The 18,440-nt window shown below is 43.4% G+C and overlaps 1 protein-coding gene across 6 annotated transcripts in view; it reads right to left on the reverse strand.

Annotated features, from left to right (window-relative positions):
* MPPE1 (metallophosphoesterase 1) overlaps window positions 1–14,762 on the reverse strand; it is a 41,116-nt gene extending 26,354 nt beyond the window's left edge. For 3 of the 6 annotated variants that reach the window (XM_037508855.2, XM_037508856.2, XM_054694222.1), the window contains exons 1-2: window positions 14,528–14,762; window positions 13,325–13,400 (exon numbers count right to left, since the gene is read on the reverse strand). The gene's annotated coding sequence lies outside the window, so the exon portion shown is untranslated. Of the gene's footprint in view, window positions 1–477; window positions 1,286–13,324; window positions 13,401–14,527 lie in introns of those variants that run through there. The other 3 variants (XM_037508857.2, XM_054694223.1, XM_037508858.2) reach the window with 2 other exon arrangements.
* Between the last annotated feature and the right edge of the window lie 3,678 nt (window positions 14,763–18,440).

The following is an 18,440-nucleotide window of genomic DNA, read 5'->3' on the forward strand; positions in this document are numbered from 1 at the left end:
CAGGGATCTGAGGCCAGGGAAGGGTTCTGTGTCGGATCTGGTGTGGTGCTTAGTGAGGAATGACTTTCCCAATTGTCACATTGGGACCATTCATCCTCCACTGTGTCTCCGCAGCTCCCCCTCTGCTGAAGGCAAGGGAGGATGGCCGGAGCTGCTGGGAGATCAGCCCCTTATGTGCAGCTCCTGGATGGCCTCTACATGATGTATGTGCCTAGCTCTTCGGAGACCGGAGTCCCTCATACGACGACACCAGACTTTTATTCTTTGACTGGCAGATGGGCTAGTCCCCTTACCTGGTCTGGTCACCAGTTTATCCTTTCACAGGAGTTTTTAAGGCAGTCGCCCTTTGGCATTTACTGACTGTCCTGTGTCCTTTTTATGGCCTCTTTGATGGCTCCGAGAGGAAGAAAATGTTTAACAAGAAGAGTTTAGGACAAGCTGAAGATAGAAACAATTTGTGCCTCTTGGCTGACTTACCCAAAATCTTGTGAGATCCCGGACTAGCCCCCAAAATGATGCCGGAATTGTCAGGCGTCTCCCAGCCAGGATCGGATTTCAGGCTGCAGGGCAGCAGGGCAGCGCTGAGCCCCAGCCGCTAGACCCCCCACGGGTTGGTGTCTCACGAAGCCCCAGCAGGAACTTCGCAGACGCTCAGGCAAGCAAGCGAGAAGAGGCAGTTTGTTTAGAGAAAGAAAAAGTTTATTGAGGAGAAAAAGAACAGAAATAAAGTGGGACTCCCAGGCCAGGAAACCAGGCCTGGGAGGGGCAAGGAAGCCAAAGTGAAGTCGTGTCTCAGGGAATATAGACTTTCTTTCCCTGATTATTCTAAAGCTCTACCAGTCTCTTTGTGATTGGTCAGTTTTTGGCTCTCTTACTTAATTTGCTACTGAGTGGGGGATCTTCACATTCCTTATCTAACAGGTCTGTCTTTCCCCATTTGTTATATCTTTATTTTTATGGTCTAGCCCTCCCGGTGAGCATCTTTACACTTTATCTTATCATCTGAAGAAAACCAGGACCATCCTTAACAAGATTATCTGTGGTGCTGGGATGTTTGTTTTTCCCAGTGGAATTGGTTTCATTTCCTTGCTCGTCCTTATCTCTGAAGCCTTCCTGAATTCTTTAAAGGTCCCCTCCTGCACTGTCCTAAAACTGTCTAATAACCCTAGCTTGCCCTGTCTCAGTGTTGTAAATCAACATCACTTCGATAAAACATAATCATAACAAATGAAAGTCCCTAGCTCACTTCACAGTGGTTCTCTACAATAATCAACCAGTAAGCTATGGAAAGTTTAAAAACTCAGTAAAGAAAAATAAATAGGGTCAAACATGTATTTTCCACCATTATCAAAGCTTTAAATTATAACCCCAGAATTGGAAGTAACCTCCAGAAACTGGCAAACCTCTTCGTGGCTAGTCAGAGCGGACGTTGACAGCTGCTAGGCTATGCTATTAACTACTCACTTCCACTTGTGGCAGCTGAAATGACAGGATGGGGTGAAATGGAAAGCTTTGGGGACTGTGCCTTGTCTTCATTCTTTCTGTCTTTACTTGAATGGTATTACTTATATTAAATAGTTGATTGAAGAACAAACAGTACACAAATGCTGGGTTTTAAGTATGTCCTTTCAGATAGAGAGGCCAAAGCAGCCTTGCACATAATCTGAAATCAACTGCTCAGACTACAGTCCTACTCTGACACCTGCAATTTCTTCATCAACCAGTTCCAGGTCATCAGCCATCATCTACTACACCTTACCCTTAATTAGAACTTCCTCAGCACCTCTGTTTGATGTAAGGTATAAAGACAATGACCCATTTTATCTCCCTGAAAGCAGGAAATGAATGTTCCATATGAAAGGGGCCTCCCAACACAGAAGGCAGAATTATCAACAGGGGTGGGGATATAAATAAGCAAATAAGGATATAAATAAGCCTTGTTACTTTTTCACCCATTTACTACTACTCCACGCCAAAAGCCCTTTTTCTTGTCAATTCTTTACAAACATACTGTGTTGATTCTTCACAAATGCATTGTTTCTTTATCTACAAGGTAGAAAAGCTTCCTACTCTAGTTGCTTGAGTCTCATAATTTCATGCAGTTTTTTTTTTTTAAAGATTAATTATTTATAAAAGAACTGGGGTACAGGCCAGAGGCGTGGAAGGGTGAGAGAATTCACCAGAGACAGAACAGGTAGCAGAACATACAGACAGACTGAAAACATTGGTGAGGGGAGCAGCAGGTGAGATAAGAGAGGTCTGCCGTGCCATGTGGGAATCCCCCTGGCCAGCCGGAAATCTAACCCTCCATGCAGAGGCTGCAGACAGCTTCACAGTGCTGCGCTCAACCTGCTGCACCACCAGGGAGGCCCTCATGCAGCTCTTGAACATACAAAATTTTATCTGCATTTCCCCTGTTAATCTGTTCTATGTCTATTTTATTACTAGGCTCACTAATGGAGAAAAGGGAAAATGTTCCACCCCTACACTTCCTAAAACCTGTTTCCTCTGACTACAGTGGACCAATTGAGGGGAAAGGAATACTAACCTTGCAGAGCTGGGTTTAAGGTCCTTCTAATGTGCAAGTCTTTGCTCTTTATAGGCTCCAAATTTCGCAGGACGAAAACCAGAATGACAAGTTGATCATTGCTCTTCTACACCCACTGCTTTTCATCACACAAAAGCTTGTTTCTATAGTGATGACTAATATCTTGGAACATAAGGAGAGATGAGAAGCCTGGCATCTCGGCAACACTGCCCTCACAGGCACAGCCCACGCAAGGCTCAGGGCTGGCAGGACACAGGATGACTGTCCTCCCACTTCCTCCATCCTCAGGTCAAATGACAGAGACAAGCCATGGGTTTGCACTCACAGGGAACAGGAGCCCTCCCTGACCGGATTCCCAAGCACAACTGGCCTGAGCCAGCTCAGCAGGGCCTTCAGCATCCTAGTAATCGCTGCTGAGGCAATGATTAGCCATCTTGGGTAGGAAGGGCCTTATGGCACAGAAATTAAAGGTCTGAGGAGCCCTGGCCCTTCCCTTACACTTCTATGTTCTTTTTTCCATAAAGAATTTAAAAATGTCCTATACAGAATCATTTGTCAGAGGACTTGGAGTGAAGGAAGGAGGAAGGAAGGGAGGGAGGGAGGAGCAAAGGGAAAGTGGGAAGGAAAAGGGAAGAGGAAGCGCAAGAAAGCTAGCTGGTTCTTGAGAAAACCTGAACACCATGTGTTCAAAAAAAAATAGAATCCATCAGAGTGAAAATCATATTTGACAACTTCTGACACCAAATCCTTTAACAGATTTCCTTTCCTTTTGCTCTCATCTTAGAAATTTTTCTTCCTCAATCCAAAACTCATGTTACTCATCAAATGAGTATTCCCAATACTGTCATCAATTTTGGGCAAAGTATGTCCCCTTCTACCTTCAGAAATGAAGACAGTAGAGGGAGGGGCCGTATGTTTTCTTCCTAGAAATGGCACAGCAAGGCCAACACTTCAGGCACTCTTCAGAGAAGCACATCTCACTCCCACCTTATGGGTATAAAATGACTTTGTTCTTGTACTCAATACTTCCACCAAGCTGCAAGCCAATCCCAGGATCAGAAAAGCTCCCTCCTTTTCTAAGACAGCTGAAGGAAACACTGCCAACCAGTAATGCAGGCCTCTCCATTCCCGTCACCCACCCCATCCCCACAGATTTGCACAAACTCAGCCCTGCCTTTCTTGACAAGAAATAAGAAATTCTAGCAGCTCTATGGAGATTTCTTGTCCTCTTCATTTCATCCTGTTATGAATCCCACCAGCAGAGAGAGCCACAACATTGAATTAGAAAGAACTTAACCTGCGCCCCATCTCCATGACCTTGGCCAAACCACTTACACTTTTTGAGCCTCATAATGGAGATTACAGAATGTACCTCCACTGACTTCATGGAGACTGACAGAACTAATGTTCATGACAGTGCTTTAAAAAAAAAAAATAATAATGCTGATGTAGATCCTTCTATAAAGCAGGTATATCAGGATTAGTCTACAGAATAAAGTTTGCAATCTGGTGGTGAATCCCAAAAGGCATAATGAGATGATGTGCAATTAAAACAGTCATAACTGGATGAGGGAGAAGGAAGGCTAGCAGAGAATAAAGGTGATCCTATCTGCTCTGCTCACCTACCAAGTTGCACTTTCTATGCTGAAGTCACATACATACACATTCCTCACAAGAAGTCAATCTTAAATTTTATCCCAATCATACTAAATAGACCAATGATTTTAAATCCCCACAGCCATGTAGCCTGAACAAGTAAATGCTACTCTCTCCTCCAAGTTTGGGCTCTTGGCTAAAGGAGGAAATATACTCCCTGGACTAAATCCAGGGAGTCGGGGGTGTCTGTCCTTCATCAGAGCAACAGATGGTACTAGATTCAGACCCAAATGAAAGCGTATCTTCCTGCCTTCTCATTAAATATCTAGAAAAAGTGTATTTATCCATTGTGTATCACCCAACTATAAAATAGGAGATGGGAGGTTGAGATATTCTCATGTTGTCTTCCTGTGATTAAATGAGTAATTCTGTTCATATCAGTTTCTATTGCATTAAAAAACAAAAGTCACAAAAGCGTTGATTTTCAAGTTCAACTGGTCAGTTTTATTAAACTCATCAAATGATAACCCAAGAGGAAAACTAGACAAGCCTCCCAAACACCAGGCCAGGACCAGGCTCACAGGCAGAAGCCTGCATCCCAGCATCCCTCCCAACCTGTCGATAAAAGAGCAGGATTCCATATTCAAGACCCTGAAAGGCCCTAGAAAGAACACTATGAATCTGTGGTATGTTGATGTCTACTATATCATACTTCTTATTCCTAATGTCACAGAAATACTGTTAAAAATTAAAAGTAACTCAGTAGTATCTACTACCCCAAAATGTTTCAAAAGCTGGAAGAGATCCATCACTGATTTATGAGTTTAGTGTTCATGACCAGAATTTTTAAAAAATAAAAGAACATATGAGCTATACCACACACAGTAAAAGCAAAGCACACAAACTTTTTTCCTTAAAACTTTTGTTTCTCAGCCCAAATGCCCAAAAATAGATGACTGGATCAAGAAGATGTGGTACATATACACCATGGAATATTACTCAGCATTCAAAAAAGATAAACACATGCAATTTGCAGCAACATGGATGGCGCTGGAAGGGATCATGCTCAGCGAAATAAGCCAAAAAGAAAAAGAAAAATACCAGATGGTCTCACTCATAGCAGGAATCTAGAAAACTTAAATAAGGGACCAGGAAAATGAATAACCATAAGAAAGTGAAAATCAAAATCAACAAAAAACTATGAACCAGAGGCACTTTTTGGGGGGTGGGGGGCGGGAGGGGAGGGATTGGGGTCAGAATGGGGGGGTTGCAATTGTATGGGGGATATAAAAATAAATAAAATTTATTATTTTTAAAAAAACACTTTTGTTTCTATGTTTACGTATATGTAGCTATCTGCACATACTATTGTGATATCAAATGTATTTTAATTATTTGTATCAAGTTAGCTGTATATTTAACCATGTACAAATACGTGTTTCTCATCATGTAGTCAGAAATAAAATACATTTCTTAAAGCGCTAGGCTGAAGCTTCTTAAGACAAGAAGTTCCCCTTATTGGGGGTCTCCCTGGTGGCACTAGGGGTTAAGAGGTGGCACTATGAAGCTATCTGCAGCCATTGCAGCATGAATTGGATCCCTAGCTAGGGAGGTGGCCCACATGGTACAGCAGACCTCTACGGTCTCATCCACTGCTCTCCTCAGCAGTGTATTTCAGTCAATCCGCCTGTTCTGTTCCCCACTCTGGTAAATTCTCTCACCCTCCCATACCTCTGGCCTGTACCTCAGTTCTCATATGCGTAAATAAATAAATCTTTAAAAAAAAAAGAAGTTCTGGGCCTCACCTGGTGGCGCAGCAGTTTATCGCTGGGCTGCAAACATGCCTGCAGCCTCTGCAGCGCTGGTTCAATCCCAGGCCGCTGGCGAGGGTCCCACATGGCGCTCAGACCTCTCCTGCTGCGCCCGCTGCTCCCCCTCAGCAGTGTGTTTCGTCAGTCTGCCTGTTCTGCTCCCTGCTCTGGCTCTGGTGAATTCTCTCACCCTCCGGTGCTTCTGACTGTACCCAGTGCTTGTATAAATAAATAAATAAATATTTAAAAAAAAAAAAAAGTTCCCCTTATTTATCTTCATATCATGTCCCTCCCCCACCACATCCAGCATGGTGGCTGCACTCAGTAGCTGTTCAATAAACTATTAGGTTAATGACATATTTTGTCGTGACATTTTAGAATTATAGACATACATATTATTGCTCTTTTGATCCATTAACTGTCTTTAATTACTTAAATGTCTACAGTATATAAACTGGAGGAAAAAAATATAAAAATTGTTTCTGTTGTTCTTTGATCAAAGGGCCAGGCACAGAACATTCTCCCACAAACCTCTGGATGGGACACTTACAAAGGAAAAGCTTGGGTAGCTCTCTGGCTACAAGGAAGTCCTGACAATTGTCCCTGAGCCTCTTTAGAGAAACAGCTTTCTTCTAAAAGGGAAGGAGGCTGAAATTTTTGGGAGCCCTGGGCTCTCCCCTAAACCTTGGTGCTGCTGTGACACAGTAGCTGGGAAATTTTTATCCTACCTGTGTTTGTCCCTGTGTGCATGTTCAGGCAAGTCACTCAAAAACAAAAGCATAAAGCAAACAAAGCAAAAAAAGGGGCAGGGGTGAAACAGGAGGCTTGTATTTCTCAAAAAGAAACAGGAAATAACAAGGGTTGGTGAAAATGTGGAAAAATTAGAATCTCTGTGCACTACTGACAGGAATGTAAAGTGGTATAGCTTATGTAGAAAACAGCATACAGGTTCTTCAAAAAATTCAATAGAATTATCCTATGATACAGCAATTTCACTTCTACGTATATACTCAAACAAATTCAAAGAAGGGACTTGAACAGACACTCACACTCTGTGTCCACAGAAGCATTAATCACAACTGCCAAGAAGTGGAAGCACTCAGAATGTCTATAATGAATGACTGGACAAGCAAAATGTGATGTGTATGTGTGTGTGTAAATATATAAACATGGAATATTTTTATAAATATTTTATAAATATAAACACAATGGAATATTTTTCAGTCCTGAAAAAATTCTGACACATGTTCGACATTGATGAACCTTGAGCCATTACTCTAAGAGAAATAAACCTGTCACAAAATGACAACCATTGTGTGATTTCACCTCTTAGGGGCCTAGAGCAGTCAAATTCATAGAGACAGAAAGTGGAACAGTGGCTGCCAGGGGCCAGGCAAGGAAAACAGTGAGTTGTTTGATGGGTATAGAATTTTACTTTGCAAGATGGAAAAGCTCTAGAGATTGCTTGGACAACAATCTTAATATTATTAATACTACTAAGCACTACACTTAAAAATGAGTATGATGGCTCAAGAGAATGAAACACATACCCCACACTGGAAGAAAATATTTGGAAAATATATATCTGATAAGGACTATTGCCCAGATTATATGGGGAATTCTTAAACTCTGTAAGAAAAACATGACATGATTAAAAAATGGGTAAAAGTATGAGACTAGATCTTAAACATCTTCAATACATGCACACAAAGGTTACTGTGAGGTGGTAGACGTGTTAATTAACTTGACTGTGGTAATCATTTCACAATGTATACGTACATCATGTACATTTTAAATATATGAAGTTTTGATTGTCAATTATACTTCAATAAACCTGGAAAAATAAATTTAAAATTAAGAGTAAAAATAACTATGAAATCGGCAAAAGACCTTAACAAACACCTCACCAAAGAAGATATACACACAGCAAGTAGGCATATGAAAAGACGTTCCACATCATATGCCGTTAGGGAGATACAAATTAAAGAAGAAGATGCCACTGCAGACCAGTTCAAATGGCCAAAATTCAGAACACTGACAATACCAAATGCCAGGGAGGATGTAGAGCAACATTAAACTCTCATTCATTGCTGTTGGGAATGCAAAACGGTACATTCCCTTATTACCCTTTTATCCAGCAATATGCTCCTTGGCATTTACCCAAATAAGTTGAAAACTTATGTTCACACAAAAACCTGCATGCAGGTATTTATAGTACCTTTACTAGTGATTAGTAAAACTTGGAAGCAAGCAAGATGCCCTTCAGTAGGAGAATGTGGTTCATCCAGACAATAGAATACTATTCAGAGCTAAAAAGAAAAGAGCTATCAAGCCAACAAAAGGAGGAATCTGACATGCAGTTATATTACTAAATGAAAAAAAGCCAATCTCAAACTGCCATGTGGGCTCAATCTCCCCAATGTTCAGACAGACTTTTCTCAATATGCCCAGAGTAGGTGTCTTTCAGTAAGTGTCAACTAGTCAAGAACAAAAGGTCTATCCAGACCTTGTGAATACCAGGAATCTATTACTATTGTTAAAGAATGCAGATTATTTTAAAAGCAATGAAGGCCTTAGGAGCTTTTTGTTCTTTGCCCTATTTCCTAATCAAAGAAGCAATTACTTCTCTCTCTTTTGTGATCTACAAGACATTAGTTTGGGGGTTATCATTCAGATGTAAGTTTTATTGAAGATGGTCTCTCTGAGACTCTCATTGTTAGGGGGAAAAGGATGTCCCAAAGCAAATTCCATATAGGCTTTGTGGACTCCACCCCCACCCCAGGTCAAAGCCAAAGAAACTGGGAACTCCAAATACCATCACCACCAAAGGGAAGGTGGCTGGGACCTGAGGGTGGGGTTAAGCAGCCAGGTGGATACAAAAGGCAGACACGTGGGCTTTGGGGATCCCCCATTTTGGCTCTCCACCAGCTCAGCGTCCGGCCATCTCTGAGAGTGACTTTGGGTTTCCAGGTCGTCGGATCGGGTAGGACGCATTAAAGACTTTATTTCCCTATTTTCTCCCTGAGTTGTACATTTTCCTTATTTCTTTTTCTCTTGTAAATAAACCTTTTATTAACCCTTTTGTGTGTGTCTGTAGGAGAGTATTCATAAGTCCCTTTAAAGTGCACGGGTGAGGACCCACAGCCAGGAACCCGTTTAATATCGGGGTTGCTCTATAACAGCATCATTACTCTCAGAGTGAAAATGAGGTCACCCCATTTTGTCTGTCATATGAAGTCTCCCTTGCCCCATCTCCTTCATGCCCCAGATTGCTAGACATAGGATAAATATACTCGGTCCACCCCATTATTCTTCAGGAATCAGCAGTCATGTAGATTCTCCATACATGTGTTATTAAATTTGGTACTTTCTCTCACTAATGTCTCTGATGTTAACTGATTTATACATCCAGCCTCAGAGGAACTGCAACAGGGTGGTCCCCAGGAAAGGGGGAGGTTCCCTGCCCCACCCAAGGGAGGGTGGAGCTGAGCAGGAAGAGGAGAAGTGGCAGAAGAGACTGAGGAAGGAAGCAGGATGGAGCCAGGAGACCTGGAGGAGGCGCATGGAGCCTAGAGACATGTGAAGAAACTGAGCTTGTCTTTTGGTCGTGGACTGGGTGACACAGATGTGGGTGAGACTCGTGGGGAGGTGACAATGGCAGCTTTTATCTGGATGTTGATTTTGCTCTTTTCCTTCCGGGCTTGTCCGGTTGTTTGTGACCCTTTTCTGTGGGTCCCCACTGGAAGATGTTTTAGACTTGTGGCAGGCTTTGGGGCCTTGCTCTGGGCCGACCCCATATGGATGGAGTTTTACCCACGAGGGGACGGGTAACTTTGGGTGCTTCATTTAGAAACTAGACTCTTTGCCTTACCTGTATTGTTTCCTAGTTTTTATTAAAGTTCCTTCCCATTGAGACAGGGCAAGCTAGGGTTATTAGGCAGTTTTAGATGTGTATAAGAGACAGGTTTTAGGGATAGTGCAGGAGGGGACCTCTGAAGAATTTAGGGAGGTTTCAGAGATAAGGACAACCAAAGAAATATAACCAATTCCATTGGGAAAAACAAACATGCCAGGACCAAGGACAACATTGTTAATGCTGGTCCTGGTTTCCTTCAGGTGGTAAAGGGAGGCGGAGATTGGAGAAATGGAGAGTGGTTTAATTTATGGTCACATTAGAAGGGCAGCTGTTTAACTTCAATGCAGGGATGCCCATCCAGAGGACTGGGCCATAAAGATAAAGATACAACAAATGGGGAAAGACAGACCTACTAGATAAGGAATGTGAAGATCCCTACTCAGTAGCAAATTCAGTGAGACAGCCGAAAACTGACCAATCACAGAGAGACTGGTAAAGTTTTAGAATAATGAGGGAAAAAAGGTATATATTCCCTGAAACACAATTCCACTTTGGCTTCCTTGCCCCTCCCAGGCCTGGTTCCCTGGCCTGGGAGTCCCACTTTATTTCTGTTCTTTTTCTCCTCAATAAACTTTTTCTTTCTATAAACGAACCTGCCTCTTCTCGCTTGCTTGCCTGAGCGTCTGCGAAGTTCCTGCTGCGGCTTCGTGAGACACCAACCCTGGGGGGTCTAGTGGCTGGGACTCAGCGCTGCCCTGCAGCCTGAAATCCGATCCCGGCTGGGAGACTAGGCCTGACAATTCCGGTATCACCATTAAAGTGTCATATGTTTTGTGTTGATGCGGCAGATGGCAGAACCCATTTAGAATAGGCAGGTTTGCGGGGTTTGGGCTGCCCCTCTCCTTGTCCTATAACAGAACCAAGACAAGATGGGAAATTTCCCCATGCACCCCGACAGCTGCACATTATATGATTCCATGAATAAGGTGTTCTGGAAAAGGCTATGGAGAGAGTTACCAAGTCTCTAAGTCAGTGGTCATCAGGGTGTGGGGGTAGAACAGATGGAAGCCAAGGGATTTGTAGGGCTGAATTTATTCTGTATGATGCCATAACAGTGGGCACTTGTCATTGTCACCGTAACCTAATGTAAACAAAGCACTTTGAATGTAAGGAGTAAATGTGGACTCATCACTTGTAACACGTATCATTCTGACTGATGGAGGAAATTGTGCTCTGCGGAGCGTGGGGGTCCACTCTGCACTTTTTGCTCAATTTTGTTGTGAACCCAAATATTCTCTTTAAAAACTGTTAAAATGGTAACCTGTAAATTTTATGTTGTGTTTTGCCAAAATTTTTCGAATTTTTAATTTAAAGAACTAAAATTTAGATACATGTTATAGCAAGGATGAACTTTGAAGACACTACGCTAAGTGAAATAGAACAGTCAAAGAAGAACAAATACTGTACAATTCTACTTATATAAGGTACTTAGAGTCAAATTCCTAGGGGCAAAAAATAGAATAATGGTTTCAGGGACTAGAGGAGGAGGAATAGGAAATCATTATTCACTGGAGATAGAGTTTCATTTGGGAAGATGAAAAAGTTCTGGAAATGGAGAGGGGTGATGACTGCAGAACAATGTGAATGTACTAAATGGCACTGAACTGTATACTTAAAAATGATTAAAAAGGTAAATTTTATGTTACTCATATTTGGCCATAATAAAGAACCACACAAATATATACACACTGGACTCTACAAGCTAACAATGTCCTAAACTACTGAGTGGGAGAAAACACTAACACGATATATAACCAAAAAGGAGTTAATATCCAAGATATATAAAAAACTTATACAATTCAACAAAAGAAAAACAAACAACCCAATTAATGAGTGGGCAGCAGATATGAACAGGCAATTCACCAAAGAGGATCTCCAGAAGGCCAATAGACATGAAAAAAATGTTCATTATCACTTCCATTAAGAGAAATGCAGGTTAGGGCCTCCCCGGTGGCGCAGCGGTTGAGTGCTGGGTTGCGAAGCTGCCCACAGCCTCTGCAGCACCGGTTCGATCCCCAGCTGCTCCCTGGCCACCAGAGGAGGGTCCCACATGGCGCGCAGACCTCTCCTGCCGCCCGCTGCTCCCCTCAGCAGTGTACTTCGGTCCTTCTGCCTGCTCTGCTCCCCGCTCTGGCTCTGGTGAATTCTCTCACCCTCCCGCGCTTCTGACTGTACCCAGTGCTTGTATAAACAAACAAACAAACAAATAAATAAATAAATAATACATGCCTCTTTAAAAAAAAAAAAGATTTAAAAAAAAAAAAGAGAGAGATGCAGGTTAAAACCTCAATGAAATACCATCTCACACACATGAGAATGGCACATACTAAAAATACCCCAACAAGGCTGAAGAGAATGTGGATAAAGAGGAGCCCTATTACGTTGCTGGTGGGAATATAAACTGGTGCAGACATTATGGAAAGTGATCAGTATTTATCTTTAAAAACTAAAAATGGAAATGCAGTATGACCCAGCAACCCCATTCTTGGGCATCTATCCAAGAAACATGAAACCATCAACTCATAAAACTATAGGGTCTACACAGCACTATTTATAATAGATAGGACATGAAAGCAGCCTAAATATCCATGGAGACAACTGGATCAAGAAGATGTGGTATATCTGAACAGCAAACTAAAATCAATAATTAAAAGGATACCCTTCTCCCTGGCCTCAACTAAGGGCACAAACCAAAATTGACAGCTGTACTGGCCTTTGGAAGAAGCTGCAATAGCAGCAACAAAAAAGTTGTCTTCTGGAAGGTAAAACTCCCAGTTCCCAGATGATAAGGCTCTAAATTAATTGGTTAAATTTTAACAACACACCTTGGTTTCCTCAATACATAGGTTTTATCAAAAGGATAAAATAATCCAACACCTGCCCTCCTTGAAAGTGTACAAAATCATCTTCATTGAAAAGCTAAAAGTTTAGGCAGCTTTCCCAGAGCTATCTGGAGGCTGCTCCCGGCCTCAAATCATCAGTCTTGATTCTTTAATAAACTTAATTTTTGCTTGCCTCAATTTATATAAGCCAACACAATGGAATACTATTCAGTCATAAGTTAAAGATGAAATGTAGCCATTTACAGCACAAGTGAGGGAGCTGGAGGGAATTATGCGTAGTAAAGCAAGTCAGACTGAGAAACACAAGACATTCACATAGACAATGGGCAAGTATAAATACTTACAAAAACTAGTAGACTTTGCAAACAGACATCGTAAACACTGAAGTCTCTCGAGTTTACGAGAGAGGAGGGAGAAAATGACAAGGGGACATAAGGAATAGTGGTGGGGAAAACTTTTTTAAACAAAAAATTAATAAACTTAAAAAAATGAAAGTCACACACTCCCCCCCCCCCCATAAAGTAGCAATGTTCTATAATAGGGACTTCCTTTTCAAAAGGAATTCTTGGGTGCCTGGGATTAAGGGAATTTCACTGAATCACTTTCTCACCTTTTAAAGTATGCAACCTGTAGAATTGATAGTAAGACTCTAAGCAAGCTTGTGCTCCTCCAAATCATAAGTAAATCTGAAATAAAACAAAAACGTATGCTATGTTGCTGAATAATCTTTCATTCAATTTCAATTCAATAATTCTAATTATTAAAGAGCACAGTGCTTCCTGCCCTGTGGTACACAAACCTCACAAACACTGAAAGTAAAAAAAAAAAAAATGGAGAAACAGCTGAAGAAAAATTACATTGTTACTCATTCAGAATAGGTTCTTTATAGTATAAAATATATACATATATAATATATATGCAACATTATATATTGTCCAACTCATAAAAATAGCTACAATCCAGAATTGGGAGCAATTTTTTTTTATATCCACTGACTGATTTTTAACTCCAAAGCTGTCATTAAATATCTAAATGCCCTTCCGCCCAAAAAACAGCATGAAGAATGGTTTAATATGCACTGAACTATGTTTTGTTTTTTTTTTCTCACGTTACCTGCAGTATACTACTACTACAATGACTTTGAGGGATATTTGCATGTTAAATTTTCCATGTTAAGATATTTTTTAAATATTGGATTTTTTTCCCCAGTCTGCATCAGTAAACTAGGAAGCTAAAATTTACTACATGGGCCTCAAGTAACAGAGATTTTCCAGCAAATATATAATTTCCAGAACTGTTTTTTCAATAGGTTAACTTGCAATCCTAAAAGGGTAAGAAGGTTCCACTTTGCTGAAAAAATAGCAATTAACCTCACAACATAAACACGACAACAAGATCACAAGAATGCATGTAAAATCTGTTGACATGGGGCGCTTAGCCCCACGCGAGGCAGATCTGGAGGCAGCGCGACCCGGGGGGCTGGGCCCCGGCATTTCACCTGTCCCGGGAGGGGGCTCCCCGCAGTGCCGCCCGAGGTCCCGAGCTTTCCGCGCTTCCAGTTTCCGCAGTGCGGGTCCGAAGGGTCCAGGTCGCCCCAGAACCCCGCCCCGTGACCTTAACCGAACCGGGAAACCCCAAGTCGCCCGGGAGGCGCCCGCTCCGCCCCGTCCCGCTGCGCGCGGCCCGGCGTTCAGGAACCGAGATCTGGAGCCAGGGCTCCGGGCGGTGCAGGGACGGCCGCGGCCCCCGAAAACCGGCCCACCGGGGGCCTCCGTGCCTAACTCCAAGGAGCTCCCGAGAGAGGCAGACGTACGCTTGGCTGCTCTCCACGGCTCGGTCCTCTCCTGCCATCTTAAATTGCCTTCCGGACGTTTCGGTCTGCAGGAGCCCTTACACCGTCTCTCCCTGGAAGCCTGGGAAGTCGCTGCGAGCGGGCGGCGAGCGCTGGACGGGGCTTCCAGGGAGCAGCATCCAGAGAGGCGCGGCGAGGACCCGCCGGCGTCGCTGGGTCCCGGGAGGGTCTCCGGGGAGGGTCGCCGGCCGGCGCAGTTAACGGCGGGCCGGGCGCCGCCGCGAGCTCTGCCCACGAGCCCCACGCCCCTCCCGTGGGCTGCGCCCGCCGTGCGCCCGGAGCCGGAGCTGCTCGCCCGCCCGCGCGGCTCGCGCCGGAAGGAGCGCGCTCCCCCCGCGTGCACCCGAGCCCGGAGCCGCGCGCCCGAGCAGACGCCGGGGCGGGGCGCACGGCCCTCCTGGGCCGGTACCCGCAGGCATGGCCTCGCCCGCCGGCCTCCGGAGGCTGCTCGGTGGCCGGAGACCACCGCAGACAAAGGCGCTGAGCCCCCGGGCTGAGCGCGCCCGCAGGAAGCTCCCGGCGCAGGGCGGCTGCGGGTCCTGGCTCTGGGCCGGGCTGGCCGCGCCGCTGCTCCTTCCGCGCTGGGCCAGCTCCCGGGACCCACGCTGTGTCCTTTCCATTATGGTCTTCTGTAAGGGCTGGCGACATGCCTTCCAGTAATGCAGGATAAATAAAGCATATGACCAGTAACTATCACAGATTCAAAACAAAACAAAAACTTCTGTTACTCTTGTTGTAACAGTACAGGATCTCGCGTTCTGCTTTGCAGAGTGTCTTCATACCCATTATTTCAAACAATCCTCAAAAGCCTGTCAGTTAAGAGCAGCAATTATCAATACATGTTATAGGAAATTAAATTGAAGCTCAGAGCCATGATTTACATAGACTCTTTCAACCAACTGATTCTGGTATGCTTTTGCAAATTTGTGAGTATAGTAGGGTACCAAGATGTAATATGAGAAATATATAGAATGCAACTGACAAATGCCTGGTGTATGTTAAATAAGCAGTAAATGGCGATAGTTCTTATTAACTCAGAATGCTACAATCTTTTCGAATATGTCCAGATGAGCAATTTTAATATCACTACACCTGGGATAACCACTCTATGTGCACGTTAAATGTGCACACACAGGAAGTACACCCCACCACCTCTAAAGTGTCACTAACTCAAAAAGAAAAGGGGAGGAGAATACACAAGCTCCAGGAAATACAGGGGCCAGATGAACATAAACATATCATGTTCTATCACACCACCAGGAAGTATTCAGCTGAATTCAGAATGTGGGAAATGCTCCCAATATTTTATCACTATAAATTACAAAAGATGACAAGTCTACATTTGGTAAGGATTTTACAAGAATCTATTTGGGGATTTATAATTAAGGGGGTGATAGGATAATATACACATTTTGAAATATTGTTCAGGATGAGCATTTGCAAACATGCAAACAAGAATACACCTTTCGGGCTTCCCCGATGGCTCAGCGGTTGGGCTCTGGGCTGAGAAGCTGCCCGCAGCCTCTGCAGCGCCGGTTCTCCAGCAGCCCTGGCTGCTGGAGAGAGTCCCCATGGAGCGCAGACCTCTCCTGCCGTGCCCGCTGCTCCCTTCAGCTGTCAGCAGTGTCCTCCGTCTGTCTGCCTGCCTGTTCTGCTCCCCGCTCTGGCTCTGGTGAATTCTCTCACCCTCCTGTGCTTCTGACTGTACCCAGTGCTTGTATAAATAAATAAATAAATATTTAAAAAAAAAAATACATCTTTCCCTGAGGTGAGGCTCAGGAACACTCAGTAAATTCTTGACATAGTTTTTCAGAATAGCACTCTCTCTGATTTTAATGCTTGCACACAGAATACATCATTAATTAACTAAAAGTTTATCATTCATTATTTAATTAATGGGAAAAAAAGACAAACTTAAATATATTCTATTCAAAATATTATATTTTACATAATATATTAAAACACTATAAATACCAAAATGAAAAACTTCATGAAAGCTTATAAAAATAAATAAATATGGCCTAAAAAGTTGGGATGGAAGATGTTATAAAGCAGGGTTGATGACACATCAGCCGAATGCAGTGTGTGAGCCTCATTTAGGCAAATGTGGATGGACAGATGTTAGGTGACTGGTAATTTTGTTATGATAATGCTATTGCGGTTCTGTTCATTTCAAGATTAGAGAAACATACTTACCTATTTACTGGCAAATTACGTGATTTCTGGAATTTCCTTTAATACCCCAGGAAAAAAATGTAGGGAAGTAGGAGAATAAACAATAATGGCAAAATCTTGATGTTGGTGACACAGGAAATAGATGCAGCACTTGAATGCTTGACATACAAAGAAACCCATTTCCCTCCTCCCCCCACCCAAGATGTCAGCATCCTGGTCACTGGACTTGTGAATAGTTTACCTTACTTGGCAAAAGAGACTTTGCAAATTGATTAAGGAAAAGAACCAGAACACTTGGGCATCCCTGGTGGCGCAGCGGGTTGAGCGCAGCGCTGTAAAGCTGCCCGCAGCCTCTGAAGCATGGGTTCAATTCCCAGCCCGACAGGGAGATACCCAGATGGCGCAACAGACCTCTCCTGTCACGCCCACTGCTCCCCTCAGCAGTGTCTTCGGTCCATCTGCCTATTCTGCTCCCCACTCTGTTTCTGGTGAATTCTCTCACCCTCCCGTGCCTCTGACTGTACCCCAGTTCTTGTATAAATAAATAAATCTAAAAAAAAAAGAACCAGGACACATGAGATTATCTTGGATTATCTCAGTGGGTCCAATCTAAGCACTTAGGTCCTTATAAGTCTAGATCCTTCCCCAGACCTATTAGGGTCAGAGGGAGCTACAACAGAATACTAGCAGCCTAGTCCACTTATGCCGCTATAATAAAATGTCACAGACCGGGAGGCTTAAATTTCTGTTGTTTTAACATGGTTCTGGAGACTGGGAAGTCCAAGATTAAGGTTCCAGCATGGTCAATTTCTGGAGAGAACAATTTTCCTAGAAAATATCCCAGGTCTTCTCACTATATCCTGCTGTGACTGAAGGGACAAGGGATCTCCGTGGAGCCTTTTATAGGATCACTACTCCCATTCGTAAGCCCATTCGTAAGCCCTCAAAGTCCTCACCTCCTAATAACATCATATCAGGACTTCAACATGAATTTTGGGGGGACACAAACATTTAGCTCATAGGAGAGAATCAGAGAAGTGCATCCTGACAAGTGTTTAACCACTGTTGCTGACTGTGAAGATAGAGGGAAGGGCTACAAGCCAAAGAAAGAAGGTAGGCGGCCCAGAAGCTGGAAAAAGCAGATTCTCTCAGAGAGTCGCAGGTACCCTGCTGACATCTTCATTTCAACCTGATGAGACCAAGTTGGATTACTGACCTCCAGAACAGTAAGAAAATCTAATTGTGTGGTGTTAAGTCACTAAATGAATGGTGATTTATCATAGCAGCTATGGAAAACTGTTGAAAGAACTATCTCTGCCATGAGGAGAAGGTGCAGCTGGTGGTACAGGGGTGAAAGAATTCACCAGACGGGCCTTCCTGTTGTCCTAAGGATTAAGTCTCAGCACTATCTCCTCCATGGCCTGAGTTTGATCCCTGGCTAGGGATCTAACCCACATGGCTCAGCAGACCTCTCCTGTCTTGCCCACTGCTCCCCTCAGCAGTTTATTTCAGTAGATCCGCCTGTTCTGCTCCCCACTCTGTCTCTGGTGAATCCTCTCAACCCCCACCCCATGAACCTCTGACCGACACCCCAGTTCTTTATGCATAAATTAATTAATAAAAAAAAAGAATTCACCAGAGACTGGAGGGCAGAAAATGTGGATTTATTGAGTAAACTGCTGAGGGGAGCTTGGGCAAG

Source organism: Talpa occidentalis, unplaced genomic scaffold (genome assembly GCF_014898055.3).
Source record: "Talpa occidentalis isolate TD23 unplaced genomic scaffold, MPIMG_talOcc4v2.1 talOcc4.13, whole genome shotgun sequence".
Taxonomy (NCBI): domain Eukaryota; kingdom Metazoa; phylum Chordata; class Mammalia; order Eulipotyphla; family Talpidae; genus Talpa; species Talpa occidentalis.